The sequence below is a fragment of the Oncorhynchus masou genome, chromosome 15 (genome assembly GCF_036934945.1).
Source record: "Oncorhynchus masou masou isolate Uvic2021 chromosome 15, UVic_Omas_1.1, whole genome shotgun sequence".
NCBI lineage: Eukaryota > Metazoa > Chordata > Actinopteri > Salmoniformes > Salmonidae > Oncorhynchus > Oncorhynchus masou.
The window spans coordinates 40811720-40836992 of record NC_088226.1 but is presented as its reverse complement, the minus strand read 5'-3'; the positions used below and the strand labels follow the sequence as shown (position 1 = coordinate 40836992).

Sequence of the window (25273 nt, the reverse complement as noted above, 5' to 3'; positions counted from 1 at the left end):
CTCAGGTGGCTGAGGGTCTTCCTGTGACACCGAATGCTGTATATGTCCTGGAGGGCAGGCAATGTGCCCTGGTGATGCATTGGGCTGACCGCACCACTCTCTGGAGAGCCTTGCGGTTACAGACGGCGCAATTGCCATTACAGGCGGTGATGCAGCCCGACAGGATGCTACCAATGGTGCATCTGTAGAAGTTTGTGAGGATCTTACGGGCCAAACTCAATTTCGTAAGCCTCTCTTCATCACACTGTCTCGTCATTATTGGTAATCAGGCCTACCACTGTTGTGTCGTCAACAAACTTGTTGAATGAGTTGGAGACCTATGTGGCCATGCAGTCATGGGTGAACGGGGAGTAAAGGAGGGGGCTAAGCACACACCCCAGTGGGACCCCCATGTTGAGGGTCGGCGGGGATGTTGTTGCCTACCTCCACCAATTGGGCTCGGCCCCTCAGGAAGTCCAGATAGGGCATTGTGCAGTACAATGCCGATTGCGTCGTCCGTGGATCTGTTTGGGCGGTATGTGAATTGTATTTGGTCTAAGGGCCCTCAAACTCAAGTCTGGACGTCAACGCTACTGCGGTTTTTTCATTCTTCCCCTCTAATCAGGGACTGATTTAGACCTGGGAAATCAGGTGTGTGCAATGAATTGTCAGGTAGAACAGAAAACCAGCAGGCTCCGGACTTCATAGGGTCAGAGTTGAATACCCTTGGTCTATGGTGTTGGGTAAGGTGGAGGTGATATGATCCTTAACTAGCCTCATAAAGCACTTCATGATAACAGAAGTGAGTGCTATGGGACAATAGTAATTTATTTCAGTTACCTTCACTTTCTTGGGTACAGGAACAATTGTAGAAATCTTGAAGCAAGTGGGGATAACAGACTGGGATATGAAGAGATTGGATATGTCCGTGAACACTCCATTCAGCTGGTCTGCACATGCTCTGAGGATGCATCTTGGGATGCCGTCTGGGCCTGCAGCCTTGATAAGGGTTAATACACTTAACACAAATGATTTACTCCTCAATCAGATCGTCCGTGTCATTACATCAATGCTACATAATAAATTCTGCAGTCAAACTTTAAAACATTTGTATTCCAACATGTTTACTGGATATGTGTGCAACAAAAGAGAATGAGAGCACACAGTCCTCGTAAGCGGCTGGGGTTCGTATCGGTGGCTCGATGTTGTTTTCCTCAAAAAGAGCAAAGAAGGTGTTTAGCTTGTCCGGGAGCAAGGTGGCATTGTCCACGGCATAGCTGTCTTTCCCTTTGTAATACTTGATTGTCTGTGGTCCCTGTGTCTGAGCCGTTGAGTTACGACTCCACCTCAGTTTTGTGGGAATGCTGCCATATATCCACGATTTTTGTTTTGGATAAATTCTCATCTTTCCAGTGGGAACAACATCCTCTATGCACTTCCTGATGCACCCAGTCACTGAGTCAGTGTATATGTTGATAATATTCTCAGAGGCGACCCGGAACACAGTCCACATGATCAAAACAATCTTGAAGCATAGACTTCGATTGGTCAGACCAACATTGAACATTCCTTACCATGGGTGCTTCCTTCCGAAGTCTTTGCCCATAGCTGGGAGGAGCAGAATGGAGGCGTGATCTGGTTTGCCAAAGTGAGCGAGAAGGAGGGCTTTTTAGCCATCCCAGAAGGGAGAGTAGCAATGATCCAGGTAGACTGGGGACATCAAACATTTAGAATTTCTTTTTACCCGCAGCCTGCATTCAGAATGACTGCCGGGTTGGGAAGGTTAAGAAATAAACCTACCTAACCCATATAAATTGGATAAACCATTTCAGTAATGGGTGCAATTAGTTTAGGTAAATGTACGTTGTTTTTATTTGAATAGCATAAGATTAATTAATCAGTACATGTACAGGCAAAAACATAAGATATTGAAACAGTCAATTCAAACAATCTACCTGTAATAGAGTATGCTGGGAAATATGATAAAGTGGCTGTGGATTTTGTTTAACACTAGTTATTAACACCAACACTGGGGTACCTTTACACCAATGAGTGTTAATTTAACACTTGAATCAATACTAGAAATGGTACACTGAAAACACCAGCTAACATTGGCCATTTTGTTGGGCACTAACTCTTCACTCTAGTTGGCTGGCTGATGGTTATGAAGGTTATAGATAGCAATGTTGATACTTGCGCAACACAGGTTTCAAGGCTATTTTCCTCTTCAAACTACTGAAGAAAATCAATATTCTTTACAAGCTTTACATTTAAGAAGCATCTTCTGTTGAAAAGTAGAAAAACAGCAACAGAACCAAAGTGAAGTGGTGATATAAGACAGAGGTCAGCAACAGGCTTGGGCGAGAAGCCTGTGGAGGTGTGGGCTGTGCTGTGCTGTGCCCGGGACTGGGTTGTGAGGGGTTTAGGTTTTGGGTTGGGTTTGGGTCCGGGGGTGGTGCTGGGGCAAGGGGTGGGGCTACAATTGAGCTGCGTTGAGCTGGACTGGGCTTGTCTGGTCTAGGTAATTGTGACGGATGTGTGAGTCTGTGCTACCATTGTGCGTCTAATTTGTGACAGAGAGCCAACAGGAAGCCTTGAGACAGCCCTCTAATGATTCCCCAGTGTAGTGGAAGAGGCCACATCTGTAATTAGAACAACAAAAAGAGAATCCATTCTGTGTATGATAATGACACCTCCGTGCGTCATACGGTATCACAGTAGCATCACACAGCGTCACACTACAGGATCACACAGCCCGGGCATAAATCTCCCAAATCCCCTGTTTCCTCTCTAACCTTATAAAGCGACAAGAGCCAAAGCTGCTCCCTACTTACCTCCCCATAGAGGAGAGAGAGAATGAAAACCAAAAGGTTCCCTGGTTGTTAGACTGGGTGAATGTCATCTTCTGACAGCCAGGCACCCAGGGAAGTGTGTGTGTGCTCGTGCGCGTGTGCGTTTCCTCCGCGTGCATGCAATGTGTGTCACGTGCATGCGTGATGAGTAGGCCATGGGGCACATGTGTGTTACTCTGCACCACCCCTGCCCTTTGAAGTCAGTCAGTGTGCTGAGAAGAGCTGGAGGAGAGAGAGAGAGGAGAGCGGATGCTATGGCTTTGCCCTTCACATTGACTAATTTCCTCTTTTAATTCAGCTATTTAAATGCATCTCCAGTTTGTCAATACCTCTTGGGATAACTGATGAAAAAGTATTTGTTGTGTGGGTGGAGAACAAATGTTGTTATAAACTTTCTCTCTTCCTCTTTCTCTCTCACTCCCTACCCATGTCTCTATCTCTCTCCTTCTCCCCATCCCTTTCTCTCTTTCTAGCTCTCCCGCTCGTTCTCCCCATCTAACTGTAAGTCTCTCTTGATAAGAGCTTCTGCTGAATGACTAAAATGTTAAATGTAAATATTTCCCATTCTCTCTCTCTCTCTCTCTCTCTCTCTCTCTCTATCCCCCCCTCTCTCTGTCTCTCCTCAGCATTCTCATCAGAAAAGAAGGCGTTTACTATTTCTCTTGTATCCTACAGCATTTGCACAGCCCTTTGTGTGGTGTGGTCTCATTGTGCTGTGGTATTTATTTACCAGTGCTCACCACCCTGATGCTGCATTTCCATGGAGACTTACCGGCACACCAGAGTTTTATGTGAATGAAAACTAGTGTAATTGTGTTTCCAGTAAGATTGTGACACTGAGGACTTGTGAAGAGCAGAATCAAAAACCTCTGCATAATCAAAACAGATGCTTTGTGAGAGATGTTAACGTTCACAGTTAGCAATCTGAAAAGTACCAGTGGCCTGGCTTTGGCCCCAGGTGAGAGCAGGTCTACCAGAGCGAGCAGGTCTACCAGAGCCATGGGCCAGTGAGAAATGTAGATTGAAGCAGAAGTATCTGAGCCTTTTTGGGATAAAACACGGGTACATTTTGTGTAGAAATGCGCCATGACAGTGTTCTCTCTAAGCTGAGGGGGTTTGACATGGGCCCCTCAGCACAGGCTTAATGGCAGGGGTAATACTGGATCTTTAAATAGCACCATTTCCTGCCATTCAAGGGCTGTCTTTTAACATAGCCTTCCAGTAATAAAAAGTGTCTGTGAAAAGTTGTCTTTTAGTAGCTCATAGAGAGTGAATATGCACTCAACATAATGTTGTGAATTAATAACTCTACGGTAGTCTACCTTGTTGGTGTGCCTATTTACATTTCTCCAAATATTGTTGTGTGTGTGTATGTGTGTGTGCGTGTGCGTGTGTGTATGTGTTATCTTTTAATTCAATTCAATTGTTTTATTTCTGCATCCTGGCTTTAGTTGCTTAAAACCTCTTAAATGTAACTAAATGTAATGTATATAATCCCCAAAAGCAATTATTTATCATAAGAGGGCTATAAACAGTAACTCGTCATGTCAAAATCTCACCTTTCTGTTAAAAAATAGTTATACATTGTTGTGGTGTATTAACCTTTGAGGACACAAGCTCAAGTACACAGTACAAATAAGATACAAATATAACATGTTTTATATGATGTGCTTCCAATTCAACAAAACTGCATGAATAAAGCTTTAAATTACGTATATATTTTCTAAACATAGAAAAGATTTGGCATGGGTCCCCAGATCCTCAAAAAGTTCTACAGCTGCACCATCGAGAGCATCCTGGCCGGTTGCATCACGTCCTGGTATGGCAACTACTTGGCATCTGACCGTAAGGCGCTACAGAGGTTACTACGTACGGCCCAGTATATCACTGGGTACCAGCTTCCTGCAATCCAGGACCTATATAATAGGCGGTGTCAGAGGAAAGCCCATAAAATTGTCAGAGACTCCACTCACCCAAGTCATAGACTGTTTTCTCTGCTACCTCACGGCAAGCGGTACCGGAGCATCAAGTCTAGGACCAAAAGGCTCCTTGACAGCATCTACCCCCAAGCCATAAGACTGCTGAACAATTAATCAAATGGCCACCAGACTATTACATTGACACCCCCCTCCCTCCATTTGTTTTGTACAATGCTGCTACTTACTGTTAATTATCTATGCATAGTCACTTCACCCCTACCTACAGTACGTGTACAAATTATCTCAACTAACACGTACCCCCGCACACTGACTCGGTACCGGTACCCCCTGTATATAGCCTTGTTATTGTTCTTTCATTGTGTTACTCTATTTTTTACTTTAGTTTTCTTGGTAAATATTTTCTTAACTCTTCTTGAACTGCACTGTTGGTTAGGGGCTTGTAATTAAGCATTCCATGGTAAGGTCTACACTTGTTGTATTCGGCGCATGTGACAAATAAAGTTTGATTTGAATTCAAATCAATTTATAAAACAACTAACTGTAAGATGTCACAACTGTAAAATATATATTTGTATGTTTAGTGCTAGAGAAAATGTGTACATTTTCTGAAGGTCTCTTGATCAATATGTCTGCCCCCACCGCTGTGAATGTGTCACAGCACTGTAGTATGGCTTCCTGAACTTGTTAGGAACTCGCCTTTCATCTCATGTTACTACTGTCATTCTATGACAATCAGAACATTTTTTTGTTTGTTAAAATCTATAAGTAATTTGACATTACTGACTATACATTTGAAGTCGGAAGTTTACACACATCTCAGCCAAATACATTTAAACTCAGTTTTTCACATTTCCTGACATTTAATCCTAGTAAGGATTCCCTGTCTTAGGTCAGTTAGGATCACCACTTTATTTTAAGAATGTGAAATGTCAGAATAATAGTAGACAGAATGATTTATTTCAGCTTTAATTTATTTCATCACATTCCCAGTGGGCCAGAGGTTTACATACACTCAATTAGTATTTGGTAGCATTGCCTTTAAATTGTTTAACTTCGGTCAAACGTTTTGGGTAGCCTTCCACAAGCTTCCCACAATAAGTTGGGTGTATTTTTGCCCATTCCTCCTGACAGAGGTGGTGTAACTGAGTCAGGTTTGTAGGCCTCCTTGCTTGCACACGCTTTTCCAGTTCTGCCCACAAACATTCAATAGGATTGAGGTCAGGTTTTTGTGATGGCCACTCCAATACCTTGACTTTGTTGTCCTTAGGCCATTTTGACACAACTTTGGAAGTATGCTTGGGGTCATTGTCCATTTGGAAGACCCATTTGCGACCAAGCTTTAACTTCCTGACTGACGTCATGAGATGTTGCTTCAATATATCCACATCAATTTCCTCCCTCATGACGCTATCTACTTTGTAAAGTGCACTAGTCCCTCCTGCAGCAAATCACCCTACAAAATGATGCCGTCACCCTCGTGCTTCATGGTTGGGATGGTGTACTTCAGCTTGCAAGCCTCCCACCTTTTTCCTCCAAACATAACAATGGTCATTATGGCTAAACATTTCTATTTTTGTTTCATCAGACCAGATGACATTTCTCCAAAAAGTACAATCTTTGTCCCCATGTGAAATTGCAAACCGTAGTCCGGCTTTTTTATGGCGGTTTTGGAGCAGTGGCTTCTTCCTTGCTGAGCGGCCTTTCAGATTATGTCGCTATAGAACTCGTTTTACTGTGGATATAGATACGTTTGTACCTGTGTCCTCCAGCATCTTCACAAGGTCCTTTGCTGTTGTTCTGTGATTGATTTGCACTTTTCGCACCAAAGTACATTAATCTCTAAGAGACAGAACGCGCCTCCTTCCTGAGCGGTATGAAGGCTGTGAGGTCCCATGGTGTTTATACTTGCATTCTAGTGTTTGTACAGATGAACGTGGTACCTTCAGGCATTTGGAAATTGCTCCCAAGGATGAACCAGACTTGTGGAGGTCTACAATTTTTTTCTGAGGTCTTGGCTGATTTTTTTTTATTTACCTTGATGTCAAAGAGGCACTGAGTTTGAAGGTTGGGCTTGAAATACATCCACAGGTCCACCTCCAATTGACTCAAATTATGTCAATTCGCCTATCAGAAGCTTCTAAAGCATGACATCATTTTCTGAAAATTTACAAGCTGTTTAAAAGCACAGTCAACTTAGTGTGTGTACATTTCTGACCCACTGGGATTGTGATACAGAGAATTATAAGTGAAATAATATGTCTATAAACAATTGTTGGAAAAATGACTTGTCATGCACAAAGTGGATGTCCTAACCGGCTTGCCAAAGCTATAGTTTGTTAACAAGAAAGTTGTGGAGTGGTTGAAAAATGAGTTTTAATGACTCCAGCCTAAGTGTATATAAACTTCTGACTTCAACTGTAAATCACTCTCTGAATTTGCTGGGTTCAGCCAGGAATTATTGGTTAGTCGGAAGAGCGAATTAAATGGTAGGAGTGACATCCCAGCTACAAGTGGTATCGGAGACATACTCCTGTGTCCGTGAGAATCAGGGCTCCCGCTCAATTACAAGACATTTCGATCTATGGCGTCCACATATTGATTTATAAACGAAAACGTCGGTCGGAACTGGTCCCAGAACCACGCAGGTCCCCAAAACAGGGGACTTCACATCTAAGAGATTTTTTAAGATCTGGGACGAGAATTCTCTCTCCTTTAGTAACAAGGCGACATACAGTACACCCTAGTATGGGTGCATAAGAGTTATAATTTTTACTCGCCAAATGTGTTCAAAACACAGATTGTGTTACCATTCAATTCATTAGTTGTGTCTCGTACCCTGACTAGTTCCAGAAGCAGCATAACTGTAGGCATGGGAAGTAATGTTCCTGTTCACAGATGATTGGATTTCCTCCTGACATTGTTTATGAAGAATGATTATGAGACGGTCATTAACCAACACTTCACGCTACTAATCATGCAGACCTGTGTGCGTATTTGTTTGTGTGCCTGCATGCGTGTGTTTGTGTCCATGTAATTGGAATGGGGGAAGAAATCCAATCAGCCTCATCTGCTTCCTCTGCCAGGTGGTTATTCTCTCTCTCTCTCTCTCTCTCACACACACACACACACACACACACACACACACACACACACACACACACACACACACACACACACACACACACACACACACACACACACACACACACACACACACACACACACACACACACACACACACACACACACACTTTCATGTTTCTTTCGACCCCATGAAATTGTATGGGGCTCATTTTTCTGGCATCGTAAATCTGTCAGTGAGTAACATGAGAATGTTTCTTTTGAAAAGGTGTGCTGTGATATTCATTTGAAATGGGTCCTTCTCTCAAAGCAGCCGCGGCCGTATGAGTATGACGGTCTCAGGGGTATTACAGTTGTGCTTTGTTTTAGTTCAGCATGAGCGTGAGCCTGGTTGTAGATTCACTGTACACGCTGCTGTTACCAGACATAGGTTCAAATAATATTTGATTTCTTTCAAGAGCTGCACACCAAGACTTTTCTGTCATTTCAACACTAAACACTGTAGAATGCACAGTAAAATACCTTGAATTTGTTGTACAAAATTAATTATGGTGCATTGTGGAAAATGTTGTGGGCAGGGATAGTGTCTCTGTGTCATTAACATACAGTATTTCAAGGCATGCCTTGTAAAAGGTGATATTTGTTGCACCTGTAGGTGAGAATGCTGTAGCCCCACAGAATACAGTAATTATACTGTATTTTAGGATTTATGCAAACCTTGACCCGAAAATCTACAGCAATTTACTGGCCAATTACTGCCACTAATTTACTGTATTTTAGAACACAGTACCATGCCGCATGTTTGGAGTGGTGTCTTGTAAAAGGCTCTATTTGTTGCACCTGTTAGTGAGAATGCTGTATGCATTTAAGTGATATGTGTTAGTAGTTCCCTAATAATTAAATGTTTTATTGGGGATAGATCCGAGGGTTAGTGGTTCTTAAACCTTGAATGGTTGAATATGTAACCATTTGTGTTTGATCTGTTTTGGCCAGTAATCACAACCTGTTTGAAAACCTTTTTTTAGGCCTCTATTAATATGCTGTAATATTCAAATGCCTAGCATCCAACCTGCTTGCTTCAGTCCCTTGGAATTAGTGTTACATTTTGTACAAATAGGTTTCTTACAGTTTATTAGTCACTTTTAAGGTATTGTACAGTGTTTCCTTGCTTTGATATTTTACATATTTTACAATTTACAGTAAGCTGTTATCAAGTTACCGTGAACATCTCAGTAAAGTATTGGCACTATCCAGAGATGGTCAGAGATCATAAGATATCTTGTTGTAATCACAATTATTTTGAAGACCAGTGTATCCTTAAATACAACATTTTCAGGAACTTAACTTGCGATCACTATGATTTTTTTTTTTTCCAACCCTGGTTGAGTTCATCGACTGTATTTATATTTCATTATGGATCCTCCATTAGCTGCTGCCAAGGCACAGTCTGTGCTGTTCCATAAGGTGTAGTTATATCTGTTATTTTAATCAGATTTTACTGCTTGCATGAGTTACTTGATGTGGAATAGAGTTCCATGTTGTCATGGTTCTATGTAGTACTGTGTGTTTCCCACAGTCTGTTCTGGCTTTCGTGACTGAAGACACCTCTGGTGGCATGTCTTGTGGGGTATGCATGAGCTGTGGCTTGTCGTTTAAACAGACAACTCGGTGCAAAAATTGTCAAAAGACCCCAGTCACCCAAATCATAGACTGTTCTCTCTGTTACCTGATGGCAATTGTTATTTTATTGTGTTACTTTTTATTTAAAAAAATGACTTTAGTTTATTTAGTAAATATTGTCTTTCTTGAACTGCACTGTTGGTTAAGGGCTTGTAAATAAGTATTTCATGGTAATACCTGTTGTATTCGGCCCGTGACAAATACAATTTGATTTGATTCAACATGTCAATACTTCTCACAAATACAAGTAGTGATGAAGCTAATCTGTCATCTACTTTAAACCAGTAGAGATTGACATGCATAGTATTAATGTTAGCTCTCCATGTACATTTACAAGCCGGCTGTGCTACTCTGTTCTGGGACAATTGTAATTAGCCTATGTCCCTCTTTGTGGCACTTGACCATATGTCTGGACAATAGTCCAGGTTTGGCACAACTAGGGCCTGTAGATAACATTGTCAAGAAAGCAGAGCAGCACTTTATTACGGACATACCTCTCCCCTTTTTAGCTACCGTTGCATCAATATGCTTTGCCCATGAGAGTTTACAATCCAGGGTTACAACAAGCAGTATAGTCTTCTCAACTTGCTCAATTTCCACATTATTCAAAAAAATATTTAGTTGAGGTTTAGAGTTTGTCCCAAATACAATGCTTTAAGTTTTTTTTTAATATTAGGAGCTGCCCTGGGGAATGCCTGACTCTTCCTGGATTATGTTAGAGAGTCTTCTATTAAAGAACAGTCTTTGTGTTCTGTTAGACTGGTAACTCTCTATCCACAATATAGCAGAGGATGTAAAGCCATAACACATATGTTTTTCCAGCAGCAGGGTTAAGATCGATAATGTCAAAAGCTGCACTGAAGTCGAACAGCTCCTATAATCTTCTTATTGTCTATCTCTCAGCCAATTATCATTTGTGTAAGTGTTTACATGTTTCCCTATAAACTTGCTGAAAGTCGGTTGTTAATTTATTTACTGTTGAAATAGCATTGTATCTGGTCAAACTATTTTCTCCAAAAGTATACTAAGAGTTGGTAACAGGCTGATTGGTCAGCTGTTTGATTGCTTTGCTGTTCTTGGGAACTGGAATTACTTTTGCTTCCCTCCAGGCCTGAGGGTTAACACTTTCCTGTAGGCTTAGATTGAAGAGATGGCAGATAGTAGTGGCAATATAGTCCGCTATCATCCTCAGTCATTTTTCATCCAAATTGTAAGACCCAGGTGGTTTGTCATTAATGATAGAAAACAATCATTTTTTTCACCTTTTCCACGCTAGGTCTGGATGATATTTATTGAATACATTTGATTCATTTGAATGTATGTTTTTGCGCAATATTCCAAATACGTTTATTACAAGAACCAAGGTTTTTTGTATCTTTCATTTTTTTCAGCTTTTATGTCCTCATGTTGTTGTTTTTTTGGTCTCGTCTCATTTGTTCCTTCTGTGCTGTGTGCACCTCCCATTTACAACATAGATCTGAATATAATGACGAGATGTTCATGTCTCTGCTCTAACAATCAAAGTTGTTGTCCCAAAAGCACAAAGGCAGGCGACAAGCTTCCCAGCTAGCACAGTGGATCTGGGCCGATTCCGGCTGAGAGTTGGGGCACACGGCTGAGAAACAGACTCGGCCGACATCATGTGGACCGAGTCTTGGCCTCCTTCAGCAGTATTACTTATGACTAGCATGCAGAGCTTGAGCTTGAGCTGATTACGTTGTGAGTTATCTGGCCCAAATGTATATATTACTTGGGGCTCGGCCAATTCCGGTGTGAGTTATCTGGCCCAAATGTACAATGACTTGCGAAAGTATTCACCCCCTTGGCATTTCTCCTATTTTGTTGCCTTACAACCTGGATCATTTGATTTACACAACATGCCTAACACTTTGAAGATGCTAAATATTTTTATATTTACAAAAAAAAGCAATTACTGCTGCAAGTCTCTTGGGGTATGTCTCTATAAGCTTGGCACATCTAGCCACTTGGATTTTTGCCCATTCTTCAAGGTAAAACTGCTCCAGCTCCTTCAAGATGGATGAGTGCTGTACACCAGCGGAAATCTTTCAGCCTCATATCACAGATTCTCAATTCTCAATTGGGTCATTGTCCTGCTGGAAAGTGAACCCCCATCCCAGTCTCATATCTCTGGAAGACTGAAACCGGTTTCCCTCAAGAATTTCCCTGTATTTAGTGCCATCTATCATTCGTTAAATTCTGACCAGTTTCCCAGTCCCTGCCAGTGAAAAACATCCCCAGAGCATGATGCTGCCACCACCATGCTTCACTGTGGGGATGTTGTTCTCAGGGTGATGAGAGGTGTTGGGTTTGCGCCAGACATAGCGTTTTCCTTGATGGCCAAATAGCTACATTTTTGTCTCTTCGGGGCAGAATATCTTCTTCCAAATGTTTGGGTAGTCTCCCACATTTTCTTTAAGCAATGTTTTTTTTCTGGCCACTCTTCCGTAAAGCCCAGCTCTATGGAGGGTACAGCCCTCTCTTGCTGGGGTGGTGCCATATTCTTTCCATTTTTTTACAATGGAGTTTATGGTGCTCTGTGGGATGTTCAAAGTTTAGGATATTTTTTATAACATAACCTTGATCTGTACTTCTCCACAACTTTGTCCTTGACCTGTTTGCAGAGCTCCTTGGTCTCTTAGTGCCGCTTGCTTGGTGGTGCCCTTTGCTTAGTGGTGTTGCAGACTCAGGGGCCTTTCAGAATAGATATATACTGAGATCTTATGACAGATCACGTGACACTTAAATAAAGTCCACTTGTGTGCAATCTAACTAATTATGTGACTTCTGAAGGTAATTGGTTGCACAAGATCTTATTTAGGGGCTTCATAGAAAATGGGGTGAATACATATGCATGCACCACTTTTCCGTTATTTATTTTTTTGAATTTTTTGAAACAATTACTTGGAATGTTTTGTGTATGTCTATTACATGACCTTTAAATAAAAATCTATTTAAATTAAAGGTTGTAATGAAACAAAACAGGAAAAAACCAAGTGCGGTTGCAAGGGACAAATACTTTTGCAAGGCACTGTATTACATGTGGCTCGGTGCGATTCCAGGGATAGTTATCTGTCCCAAATGTATTACTTGGGGCTCGGGCCCATTGGGGCTACTCTCTAGCAGATTATTACATGGGCTGCTTTATATTTCGAAATTTTCTCATTGTTTCTGTGATAAAAAAATACAATTAACATTGAAATGAAATTCTTTAAGAATCCTGTGTAGTACTTTAGTATTTTTATACTTTGTGCAAGGCAATTGATAAGCTGCGCCTCCCGAGTGGGGCAGCGGTCTATGACACTGCATCGCAGTGCAAACTGCCTTGCAACAGATTCTGGTTTGAGACCTGTGCCGGCCGTGACCGGGAGACCCATGCGTTGACGCACAATTGGCCCAGCATAGTTCGAGTTAGAGGAGGGTTTGGCGGGCCGGGATGTCATCGCGCTGTGGCAGGCCATGTACATGTTTTTTTTGTGGATAGGTATCATTTGTATTTATAAAATTTATAATAGCAAAAATGACTAAATTGGTTAGTTTGATATACTTTTATTTCAATTTGCATCGGACCGCATCTGGGTGGATTCTAGTAAAAAGTTGGCTGAATCCCGGTAGACAGGAAAGGGCCGATGTACTTGGGCCGATTCTGGGCAGTGATTCATTTTGAGTCGATTCCGGGCTGAGTCAATCAGTTCGTATCTTGGCCGATTCCTCAATCCTAGCTGGGTTAGGTCTAAAATATGTCCATAGATACGCATTGGGCTTATTTTGGGCACATTTTGGCGAGAGTGAAATTGCTTCACCTCTTCCTCCTGTTTACACACACGCAGGTCAAGTACCTCTCCTGCCACGCACACTAGCTAAATTGAGAGATCACTTCCTCCTCTCTGACAAGCCGTTTCAACTCACTATTTGCATTTGAGGATTCGTCCAACAGAATCGGTCATGTGGACACCGAAACACATTGAGACATTATTTTGCTGTAAGAGGAGAAGTTAACCTCTTGAACGATACTTTTTTATTTATCAACTATTCAAATTGCGCGCAAAGCAGACACTACTGAGTATCAAGGAACATGGATACTGGAAAATTAATGCTCAGTTTTGCGGTACCACCTACTGCTAGCAGCATTTTAGCCAAAGACTGTTACACTAGCTGTATAGTCTGTGTTTTATAAATGTGCAATAGGCATAAAACACAATGATATTGTGTTTTAGGAAACTGCCAACTTGTTCTCAGTCTGAGAAATAAGGTAGGCCACTTGATTTCAACATCTGAACAAAGTGGACAGGTTATCATGCTGTTCAAACAGTTGGAGACGGAAAGAAGCATGTGTTCATAACAATACATCCGTTCTGCCTTGTTCGCTAGCAAATAGATCCAATTGAAATAAAGATCAGCTGGCTACTTATAAGCATGTGGGCTTTTGCTTGAGAGATTGTTTGACCTGTGTCACGATTGTCGTATGGAGGGGACCAAAGCGCAGCGTGCTGTGAATACATTCTTCTTTATATAAACAAAAACCAACAAAACGATTAAGACGACCGTGACCGCTATGTAAACAATGTGCTAACATATAACATAGACAATAACCCACGAAATACCCAAAGAAGATGGCTGCCTAAATATGGTTCCCAATCAGAGACAACGATAAACACCTGCCTCTAATTGAGAACCAATCTAGGCAACCATAGATCAAAATAAACACCTAGATGAAAACAACACCATAAATCTACAAAAAACCCTAGACAGTACAAACACCCTAGAATGATACAAAAACACACATATCACCCATGTCACACCCTGACCTAACCAAAATAATGAAGAAAACAAAGAATACTAAGGTCAGTGCGTGACACCTGTGATAATTGTCTATAATGCCTGCTACAATAAGTTATTATTAGTGAATGTGCTTTATGCGTGGTTCTGTTCAAAAAGGCCCTTTTCACATTCAGGCGTGAATGCCAGATCAGTGATTATTGCGAGGTTAAACTATTTTGACAAAATATTAAAATTATTATTGGGGCTTATATTTAGCCTAATTTCACACACCCAGAATTCATTATATTATTGCCTACTGTTTGAAATGCATTGTAACTTAAATTTTTCAACATCTTATTTGTAAAATTTTAAGGGAATGTTTTACAGTGCAGTCTAAGTTTTTATCTGTGCTCAGTTGAGGCACTATTTATAAGTAATCACTACCAATTTCAAGTAAACAAATGAATGCATTCTGTTTAGTTTGGCTTGACTGAGGCACATACGTGGACTCTACAGGCTGCTGTAAACAGGTTGTAAGTGGACAGCCAGAGAGGTTGATTCTGTGTTTAGTTGAAGCACCGCTCAGTCATAAGCAATCAGTACCATGCTCAAGAAAACACTCTCACTAGCTCCTTCAACTCAAGACAATACGCTTTGGATAAAAGTTTTCAGCATTAACTCACTTTTTCATTATTTTTCATATACATTTTGTTTCATGCTTTCTTCTTGGTGACTTGCCATTTAAGGGGCATTAGATTGTTCCCTCTGAAGAACCGGTTAAGGGTCACACTTACCAATAAATCTAACTGCCGATAAGTACTTAACTACCGACAGACACTCTGGCAGAGGTGCTAACTTTTTGTTGTTCTCGTAAAACTGTTCTATCGCCGATTTAGATTGTTTAAATCCTACAGGCCACCAGGTGGGAGTAGCTTGTTCGGCTTGTGCCTGCTGTAGCTAATGTAAGCTAACTAGCAAGATGACGGTAATGTTGTTGCTAGTTAGCTAGAATTTGAAGTAATCCCTTGTTGATACTAACCAGATGGCCACAACTAGATAACTAGCGTAATTAAATCACAATGGATCCATTTTTTAAACGAACCAGCTGCCGGTTAGCTGTCAAGTAGCTAGCAAGCTCTGTTATGCTAATCGACAATGCTTACCATTTTGCTAACATTAGCTTGCAAGCAAACCGGCACTGGCAATATGGGATTATGGAGAGTGAATTGCATTATTTCTTCATCATCTTGCTAGATAGCTAGTTTGGTAAACCATTTAGTGTTCTGTGTATTGTGCTGCATTTCCCACCCCATTCTTTTTATATGAAGTGTACACTACATGACCAAAAGTATGTGGACACCTGCTCGTTAAACATCTCGTTCCAAAATCATGGGCATTAGTATGAAGTTCATCTCCCCTTCGCTGCTATAACAGCCTCCACTCTTCTGGAAAGGATTTCCACAAGAGCATTAGTGAGGTCGGGCACTGATGTTGGGCAGTTAGGCCTGGCTCGCAGTCAGTGTACCAATTCATCCCAAAGGTGTTCGATGGGTTTGAGGTCAGGGCTCTATGTAGGCCAGTCAAGTTCTTCCACACCGATCTCGACAAACCATTTCTGTATGGACCTCGCTTTGTGCACAGGGGCATTGTCATGCAGGAAAGGGCCTTCCCCAAACTGTTTGCTCAAAGTTGGATTCACAGAATTGTCTGGAATGTCACTGTATGCTGTATCGTTAAGATTTCCTTTCACTGGAACTAAGGGGCTTAGCCCAAACCATGAAAAACAGCCACAGACCATTATTCCTCCTCCACCAAACTTTAGAGTTGGCACTATGCATATGGGCAGGTAGCATCCATCGAGCTGCCATCGAGCTGACAGATGATTAAGCGTGATTAAGCGTGATTCGCCTCCCTACCACTGAGGAAGTACAGTTCCCGCTCCCGCTCAGCCCAGTCAAAACTGTTCGCTGCTCTGGCCCCCCAATGGTGGAACAAACTCCCTCACGACGCCAGGACAGCGGAGTCAATCACCACCTTCCGGAGACACTTGAAAACCCACCTCTTCAAGGAATACCTAGGATATGATAAAGTAATCCTTCTCACCCCCCCCTTAAATTATTTAGATGCACTATTGTAAAGTGGCTGTTCCACTGGATGTCATAAGGTGAATTCACCAATTTGTAAGTCGCTCTGGATAAGAGCGTCTGCCAAATTACTTAAATGTAAATGTAAATGTTCATCACTCCAGAGAATGTTTCCACTGCTCCAGAGTCAAATGGAGGTGAGTTTACACCACTCCAGCCGACGCTTGGCATTGCACATGGATAATTTTAAGTTTGTGTGTGGCTGCTCGGTCATGGAAACCCATTTCATGAAGCTCCTGGCAAACAGCCTGCTCTGCCTTGCTCCCAGAGGCAGTTTTGAACTCAGTATTGAGTGTTGCAACCAAAGAAAGACCATTTTTACGTGCTTTAGCACTAGGCGGTCACATTCATTGAGCTTGTGTGGCCTACCACTTCATCACTGAGCCGTTGTTGCAGCTAGATGTTTCCACTTCACAAAAACAGCACTTACAGTTGACCGGGGCAGTTCTAGCAGGGCAGAAATTTGCTGAACTTGTTGGAAAGGTGGCATCCTATGACAGTGCCATGTTGAAAGTCACTGAGCTTTCAGTAAGGCCATTCTATTGCCAATGTTTCCTATGGAGATTGCATGGCTGTGTGCTCGAGTGTATACACCTGTCAGCAACGGGTGTGGCAGAAATAGCTTATTTGAATGGGTTTCCACATACCATTGTATATAGTGTATGTGACTGCCTACAGTAGCTAGCTAACTTATGAGCAGGTGTACATTATCAAACGGAACATAACAAAACAAAAACTTATTCAAGCACAAAACGCCTTCGCTGGATGTAAAAGATGTAAAGACTTGTTCTAGAAAATAAAGCTTTATTCTGCACATGGTTGGCAGGTCGAGCTACATTTTCCAGTTAAATTACCACTCAAAATTCACCCACAAGTCCTTAAAACTAGCTCAACATGTGTTGGTTGCAACAAGTGGTCTTGCCACATTTAGCCAATAGGAGACTCCATAATGGAAATCAAAATACACTGGTACAATTGCATTACCTTGTTCTCTGCATTTTTTGTTATTGGTTTATGACACCAAATGATTTAATCTGAACTATAGAATGATTAATCGTTAATGGCTAAGATTATTATTTTTGGTTCAGAAAACATTGTGAAATGGTGTTAACACAATATTAAACATTGTAATAGTGTTAATACAGGTCACATTGCTATTTCTTTTTTGTACTTTCAACTGGAGTATAAAAATCGAAATGCCCCAACAGTTTGCTTTATTGGCTTCTTTAATTTAATACAAATTTATTTCATGTATTGCTCCAGCCGGATATCCCAGTCATCCATCCCTTGGAGCAAGATGGAAAGGAAAGAGAGGAGATCCATCATGAGTCCAGTACATCAAGAGTTTAATTCTAATAGTAGGGGTGGATTACACCAGGAAAAGGAACCTCTTTGTCCATGTTTCTTGTCAATTCTGTAGGCTCCCCCACGTGGAGGTTCGTGCTCTCTGATTGGCTCAAAGTCAAGACCTCAACCACTGAAGAGCATTGCGATTCTATAAGTAGACACGGAAGATTTGTCTGTACCAGGTTGGTACACTATAGGGAAGTATTTTGTTCTAGCAAGAGGGAATGGCCTCCTGCTGTGCTAACTACCTACCGTAGTCAGATTTCTCTGTGTCTGTACCATTATTTGAATGGTCTTTACTGTAGCTCTATTCTATTTGTTCAGACAGGTTGAGTTTAAACTGAAAATCAATGAGTGTTCTTTTTAAACTCCTTCACCTCACAAACAGGATTAGCATTCCAGCTGGTTAGAGAGAGTCAGTCTGCATGTTTTCAGGCAAATAACGACTTCTACATACTCAAGACATGCTTTGCTAAACCCCCACCCAACCCAACCCCTCTGTCTTCTCTTTCCTTCTCAGCCACTCAGTGCCAGGTTAGGTGGGAGAGAGTTGGAGGAGTCTGGTTCTACCTGTGTAAAATCAAACCTGCAACAAACCCTCCCATTGGCTCAGACCCCTGAAAACACCTCCCCCAAAACCATGGCTTGAAACTCAACACCTGTGACGTCACAGTGTAGCATTGGCAGTGGCTTTGCTGGCCTGTTCAGAACTCTGTGGGTATTCATTGGAGAGTGTCCCAGGAGAGATAGAGCTCCAGTGACCCCAGCAAGGCTCCCACACCGATGGTAGGATTCAGTGGGCCAGGCAGCTCGAGGCAAAGGAGTAAAGACACAACCAGAGTTAGACTACTTAGCAGCCAACCTGAAATGCTGCGACCTTCCTTCTTTCCCAGTTTCTTTCCCTCCACCTGTAGTGGCTAGTCCCCACCACCCTGGTCTCTCTCTCTCTCTCTCTCTCTCTCTCTCTCTCTCTGACTGCAGACTGACTGAGGTTTTGTGCTAAAGGACTAATGGATATTGAGTAGAATCTTGTATGTATTTTTGAGGAATGACAGCAGTTTCAAAGACACGTTTTATTTCCTGAGGAGTTTCCTTTATTGTGTATTTTTCATTTGGACATTGAAATGGGTAAGTGTGGCTCTTTACTGCATTTTGTTTTGTTGTTCTGAAAATGTATTATATAGCAGAAGTCGTCAAGTGCAAAGAATTTAAAGGAAAGTTGGTATTGGATGAATTTATATTTTGGTGATTAAAGCGATTCTCAGTTTTGTTATTTTATCTAGAGCCAGATCTGTCTGTCTGGTCTTGTTAGAATTGCAAATTCTGACTTCAACTGTTTTTGTCTGTTAACAAAGTAACCCCACTTGGTCAAAGTAAACACACATACAAACACACAAAGCAGTCACAGAGCGTTGACTAAAGAATAGCACCTCTAATAGTTGTCCTCTGGCCAATCTTTGCCATGAGATACCTGTACTGAGGTGAGACTAAGTTGCCAAGTTGAGAGTTTGAGTGTGAGCATGTAGATTCAAGGGGCCTGTGTGTGTTCTCCACAAGTCGCCATCTCCCACGGTAATATTAGCATACTTCACCCAAAACCAGTATCTATACTATCCCTGTAGTTGTTTAAATAACAACCTCAGTTTTTGATGAAAAGCTATATTTGTTTCGCAATTTGCCGTTAATGCAGTAGATAAAGATTCAAGTGGTTAAATAAAGGAACTATAATTCAACTTTTTATTGTGCCTGCCTGCTTGGGAAAATCAAAATATATTATTCTGAAGATAAGGAATGAAAGCATAGTTTTTTGTGAATGTTCCGCCTGAAAGATAGTGGCTTAATGAGAACATTAATTTGTTTTCAAAAGGGACATACACTACCGTTCAGAGGTTTGGGGTCACTTAGAAATAGGAGCTAGCAAGAGGACAAGTGCATTAGTGTCTAGTTTGAGAAACAGATGCCTCACAAGTCCTCAACCGACAGCTTCATTAAATAGTACCCGCAAAACACCAGTCGCAACGTTACCAGTAAAGAGGCGACTCCGGGATGTTGGCCTTCTAGGCAGAGTTCCTCTGTCCATTGTCTGTGTTTTTCTGCCCATCTTAAACCTTCTTTAAATCAGCACAACAGTTTTCAGCTGTGCTAACATAATTGTAAAAGGGTTTTCTAATGATCAATTAGCCTTTTTAAATTATGAACTTAGATTAGCTAACACAACGTGCCATTGGAACACAGACGTGATTGTTGCTGATAATGGGCCTCCGTACGTCTATGTAGATATTCCATAAAAAAAATCTGCAGTTTCCATCTGCAATAGTCATTTACAACATTACCAATGCCTTCACTGTATTTCTGATCAATTTGATGTTATTTTAATGGACAAAAAAATGAGCTTTTCTTTCAAAACAAGGACATTTCTAGGTGACCCCAAACTTTTTAAAGGTAGAGTAAGTAGTCAAATGATCCAAAGAAAATAGGCCAGTTTCTATGAACTGGTGAACCCGTTCTTCTTTCATTGATAATGCACTCCATCAGATAGACATGTATTTGGGTGAAAAGGTCGTTTCCCTGAACAAGCTGTCTCTTACTTTGTTCACCAGAAAACTGGGAGCTTCTCAAGGGAGAGATTGCATTTCAGCAGCTAGGCATACAAGTGTGTCCCAAATGACACCCTATTCCCTATGTAGTGCACATCTTTTGACAAGGGCCCATGTGGAATAGGATGCCATTTGGGGCACAACCTACGTCCTTCAACCAGCCTATTGTAAGCAGGCTAATTCAACAATCCATCTCTACAGTCTGTTAGTCTTTTATTTAGAGAAGTCACCATTTACCTCTTGGTGGCCTATATGTTTCTTTACCTCACTCTGGGGCCACTTCACAGCCAGCTAGCTCCTATTCATAATGACAGTCTGTGTGTGTGTGTGTGCAGGTGACCCCTAGCTAACAGATGAAACATCTCTATGGGTCCATACAGGCAGGGAACAAATTCCAGTAGTGTGCAGTTCTGGACACAAATTGGTGCGCCTGGCACCTACTACCATACCCTGTTCAGCCCCTGAGCCCCCTGTCTGCCTGTTTCATCCACCCTGGCCCCCATCCCGATGCCATACAGCAGGAATCTGAGAGCAGGCTTTGCTGTGCTCACGGCAGGTTAATTGCATTGCAGATTCCTCCACTAATGGAGCTAATCCCTGTAAAACAACACATTTCACATTTGTGGAGGCTATGTTTGTGTTCTAGTCTGCAGGTTAGCATTTTTCATCATGAATCTTGGTTCTGAATGCAGCTCTGCACAGTGGTCATTAAATCTGATTTAACACGAACCTTAACAATAATTTTAACCTCATGCAAACCCTAGTGCCTAACCCTTTCCTTTCTTCAGGATTGGTGGGTCAGTTGAGCTAACATAGGCTAAAGTGATTAGCATGAGGTTGTAAGTAACAAGAACATTTCCCAGGACATAGACATATCTGATATTGTCAGAAAGCTTAAATTCTTGTTAATCTAACTGCACTGTCCAATTTACAGTAGCTATTACAGTGAAATAATGCCATGCTATTGTTTGAGGAGTGCACAATTGTGAACATGAAAAGTTATAAATAAACAATTAGGCACATTTGGGCTGCCTTGATACAAAAATTCTAACAGAAATGTAATGGTTCATTGGATCAGACTAAAACTTTACCCCTACACTAGTGGCCAATATCTAAATTTCACCTGGCCTGGAATAATACATTATGGCCTTTCTCTTGCATTTCAAAGATGATGGTACAAGAAAAATACAAAGAAACAGTTTTTTTCTTTCTTTGTATTATCTTTTACCAGATCGAATGTGTTATATTCTCCTACATGTCACGTAGAGAGAGACACATTTATGGAAAGACACTCGTGACTTACACACAAAGAATATACACGCACACAAAGACATCCAAGCAAGAAGGTACATGCACGCAGACACAGGTTGTAGCCGGAGGTTTAAGTGTAACGGTTTACAATAGTTTGATGTGGATCAAACCAATGTTTCTCTGTAAAACTAGTAATTTGGTTTTCTTATGAAGGCAGTCTTTCTGTTTATGTCTCTGCTCTTTGAAGTGGGCATTCAAAGGCTTCTCCCTCCAACCATAAGCTTTTGAAGAAGATTTCAAAATAGATGGAATTTAATCACCATTTGATTATCAAGCCTTCACTATTTATGATAGTGACTGTCTGTGGATTTGGAGTTTTGTTATTTGGAGTCCCAAATAACATCCAACACAAAAATTGTGTAGTGCTTCATAAATAGTGCACTACGCAGGGAATGCCATTTTCAAAAATTGCATCTATTGCTCGTCTTGTCTGAAATGGGAGCCGCCCATCTGGCAGTTGGACACACCAATTAGGCTTGATCCGGCTCATGCTTGTCAAAGTTTTTTATAAACCAGTGTTCATCCCCTTTCTGAACCACAAAGTAACCTATAAGGCAATGAACATGTGAGGCTATAGAGTGCCTGTATGAGCAGGGGCTCTTTTGCGGTCGAGACTCTAAACTTTCTCAACTCATTTACCTAAAAAAATATTTTTACTCTCCCATGTCTTGACACTGTTATTGATATGGAGGTTTGTGTCAGTGTACTGGGAAGCCTCTCCAAGTCTCCCTTCTTCTTCATTTTCTCTTCACGTCTATTGGCCACCTCAGGTAGCTCAGCAATGGGAGAAACCATGACGTGTCTTTGAAATGGTATAAGGAGATGTGATGGTGAAGGCCCAACCTGGGGGTGTCCCCACCAAATGACACCCCATTCCCTTTATAGTACACTACTTTTGACCAGAGCCCTATGGGCCTTGGTCAAAAGTAGTGCACTAAAAAGAGAGTAGGGGGCCATTTGGGACAAATTATAGGCTCCATCCAGAGAGCAACAGACAGGCTGAGGATTCCTGTCCAGACACGCCATGTGAATGCAGAGAGAGCTGGCTGTGTCCTAAGAGGAAACAGCCATACTCCATGTTATATGTTCACTTCACAATCCTGGCAGTTAGTACAATGTAACAATAAAATTGAGGTATTGTACGGGGGATGGGTTATTTAAGTATGTTTCATCATTCATGTACAGTACAGTGGTTCTTCCTTTAAAAGTTTTGAGTTTATGCTGCGACCATTTGTGGTAGATGGTGGCAGATTGTGGTAAATTGTGTCATTCTGGAAACAATGGCTGACACTTAAAAAATGTGCCATAGAATTCTGCGGCACCCCGCAAGCTGTGCTGCAGTACCCCACAACGTTTAAAGGAAGAACCACTGTACTGTACATGAATGATGAAACATACTTAAATAAATATACATACTTAAATAAATAAAACCTTCTCTTCCCTTCTCTGTCGTGAAAACCTTCTCTGCCTTTTCTCACAGTTTATCAAATTATACATTTGGGCAATGCATTAAGGCTAATTAGGCTACATTTGACTATTATTGATAGCTAGCTAGCTACATTAAAGCAGAGCAGAGTCATGTTGATATGCAGTGCCTTCAGGAAGTATTCATACCCCATAACTTATTCCACATTCAGTTGTGTTACAGCCTGAATTAAAAAATGGATTACATTTTTATCTCACCCATCTACACAAAATACCCCATAATAACAAAGTGGGAACATATTTGACATTTTTGCAAACTTATTGAAAATGAAATACAGAAATATATAATTTACGTCAGTGGAGGCTGCTGAGGGGAGGACGGCTCATAATAATGGCTGGAATTGAGTGAATGGAATGGTATCAAACCATTTTTTTTGGTGCGGGGGTGGTTATGTGTTTGATAGAATTTAATATATTCCATTCCAATCATCCAAGAGCTTTGAACACCTGGATTGTACAGTATTTGTGACTCACCACCTGGATTTGGTCTTATGTAGCAACATTTGAAATTGTGTTTTTTACATTGGATAAAAGTAGAGACTACAAAATAGTATATCATACAGTAAATATGAGGAACAATGGGAAAGTAATTCTGCTTTGAAAGTTGATAAACTTGTAAACCAAATTTGGAGAAAATGGCCTTTGAATGTTCTCACCCCTTCAGCATCGTTCACACCCTCTTAAGCTTTTTCCCCACCCATCTCGTTTCGCTATCGGAGCGTTCAGAGCGCACAGTTGACGCTCTGGCTGATGATTTGTTTACCTCTCGATAACAATAAAACAGCCTAACCAGCTCTGATGGCAACAATTTCATTACGCTTTTTTGCCAATGTATGCTGACACCGGCCATATTCAATGGGTGTTGTACACTTTAGCTTAAGACATGTAGCTAGCGAGCTAGGTTAATAAACAATGAACCTAGATAGGTAAACAACGCGTAAGATTACACACTACGTAACATTAGCTAACGAGCCAGTCAGCTAACATTAGATAGTTAAACAACAATGAACATAGTGCCAAATCATGTCGTTTCTACCGTGCATGAATCTGCTGGGAGCTAACCAACCAGGTTCAATGTTAGCTAGCTAATATAAGGCTCTAACTAGCAAAGCAAATGGCTCTGGGATATGAATAATATCTTCATAGACATAACGTTAGCTAGGGAGCCAGCCAGCTAATGTTAGCTAGCTAGCTAACAGTACACTTTAGCTTGAAATGAGACTACTTTCTGTCAAAATTAGAAAGGTGTAATATCTGAAAATGTAGCTAGCTAGAACAGCTTCATCATGCGTGATGGACGTGTCGCCCTGTCATGGATGACATGCCACGGTTACCCTTAGTTTGAAAATGTAATCCAGGTGTTTTTTTCCATCTCTTTAGCTATCAACATACCTACTCTTGATGGCTCTGACTTAGAATATGTGGACAACTACAAAACCTAGGTGTCTGGCTAGACTGTAAACTCTCCTTCCAGACTCACATCAAACATCTCCAATCCAAAGTTATTAAATCTAGAATTGGCTTCCTATTTCGCAACAAAGCATCGTTCACTCATGCTGCCAAACATACCCTTGTAAAACTGACCATCCTACCAATCTTCGACTTCAGCGATGTCATTTACAAAATAGCCTCCAATACCCTGCTCAATAAATTGGATGGAGTCTATCACAGTGACATCTGTTTTGTCACCAATGCATTTTCATTCTACCCACCACTGCGACCTGTATGCTCTCGTTGGCTGGCCATCGCTTCATACTCGTCTCCAAACCCACTGGCTCCAGGTTATCTACAAGACCCTGCTAGGTAAAGTCCCCCCTTATCTCAGCTCACTGGTCACCATAGCAGCACCCACCTGTAGGACGTGCTCCAGCAGGTATATCTCTCTGGTCACCCCCAAAACCAATTGTTCCTTTGGCCGCCTCTCCTTCCAGTTCTCTGCTGCCAATGACTGGAACGACCTACAAAAATATCTGAAACTGGAAACACTTATCTCCCTCACTAGCTTTAAGCACCAGCTGTCAGAGCAGCTCACAGATTACTGCACCTGTATATAGCCCATCTATAATTTAGCCCAAACA

The 25273-nt window shown here is 41.4% G+C and overlaps 1 protein-coding gene across 1 annotated transcript in view; it reads left to right on the top strand.

Annotated features, from left to right (window-relative positions):
• The window catches only part of LOC135556249 (receptor-type tyrosine-protein phosphatase F-like), a 426619-nt gene that overhangs the window by 72585 nt on the left and 328761 nt on the right, over positions 1–25273 (top strand). Inside the window, exon 2 of the mRNA XM_064989280.1 lies at positions 3305–3332. The gene's annotated coding sequence lies outside the window, so the exon portion shown is untranslated. The remainder of the gene's footprint in view (positions 1–3304; positions 3333–25273) is intronic.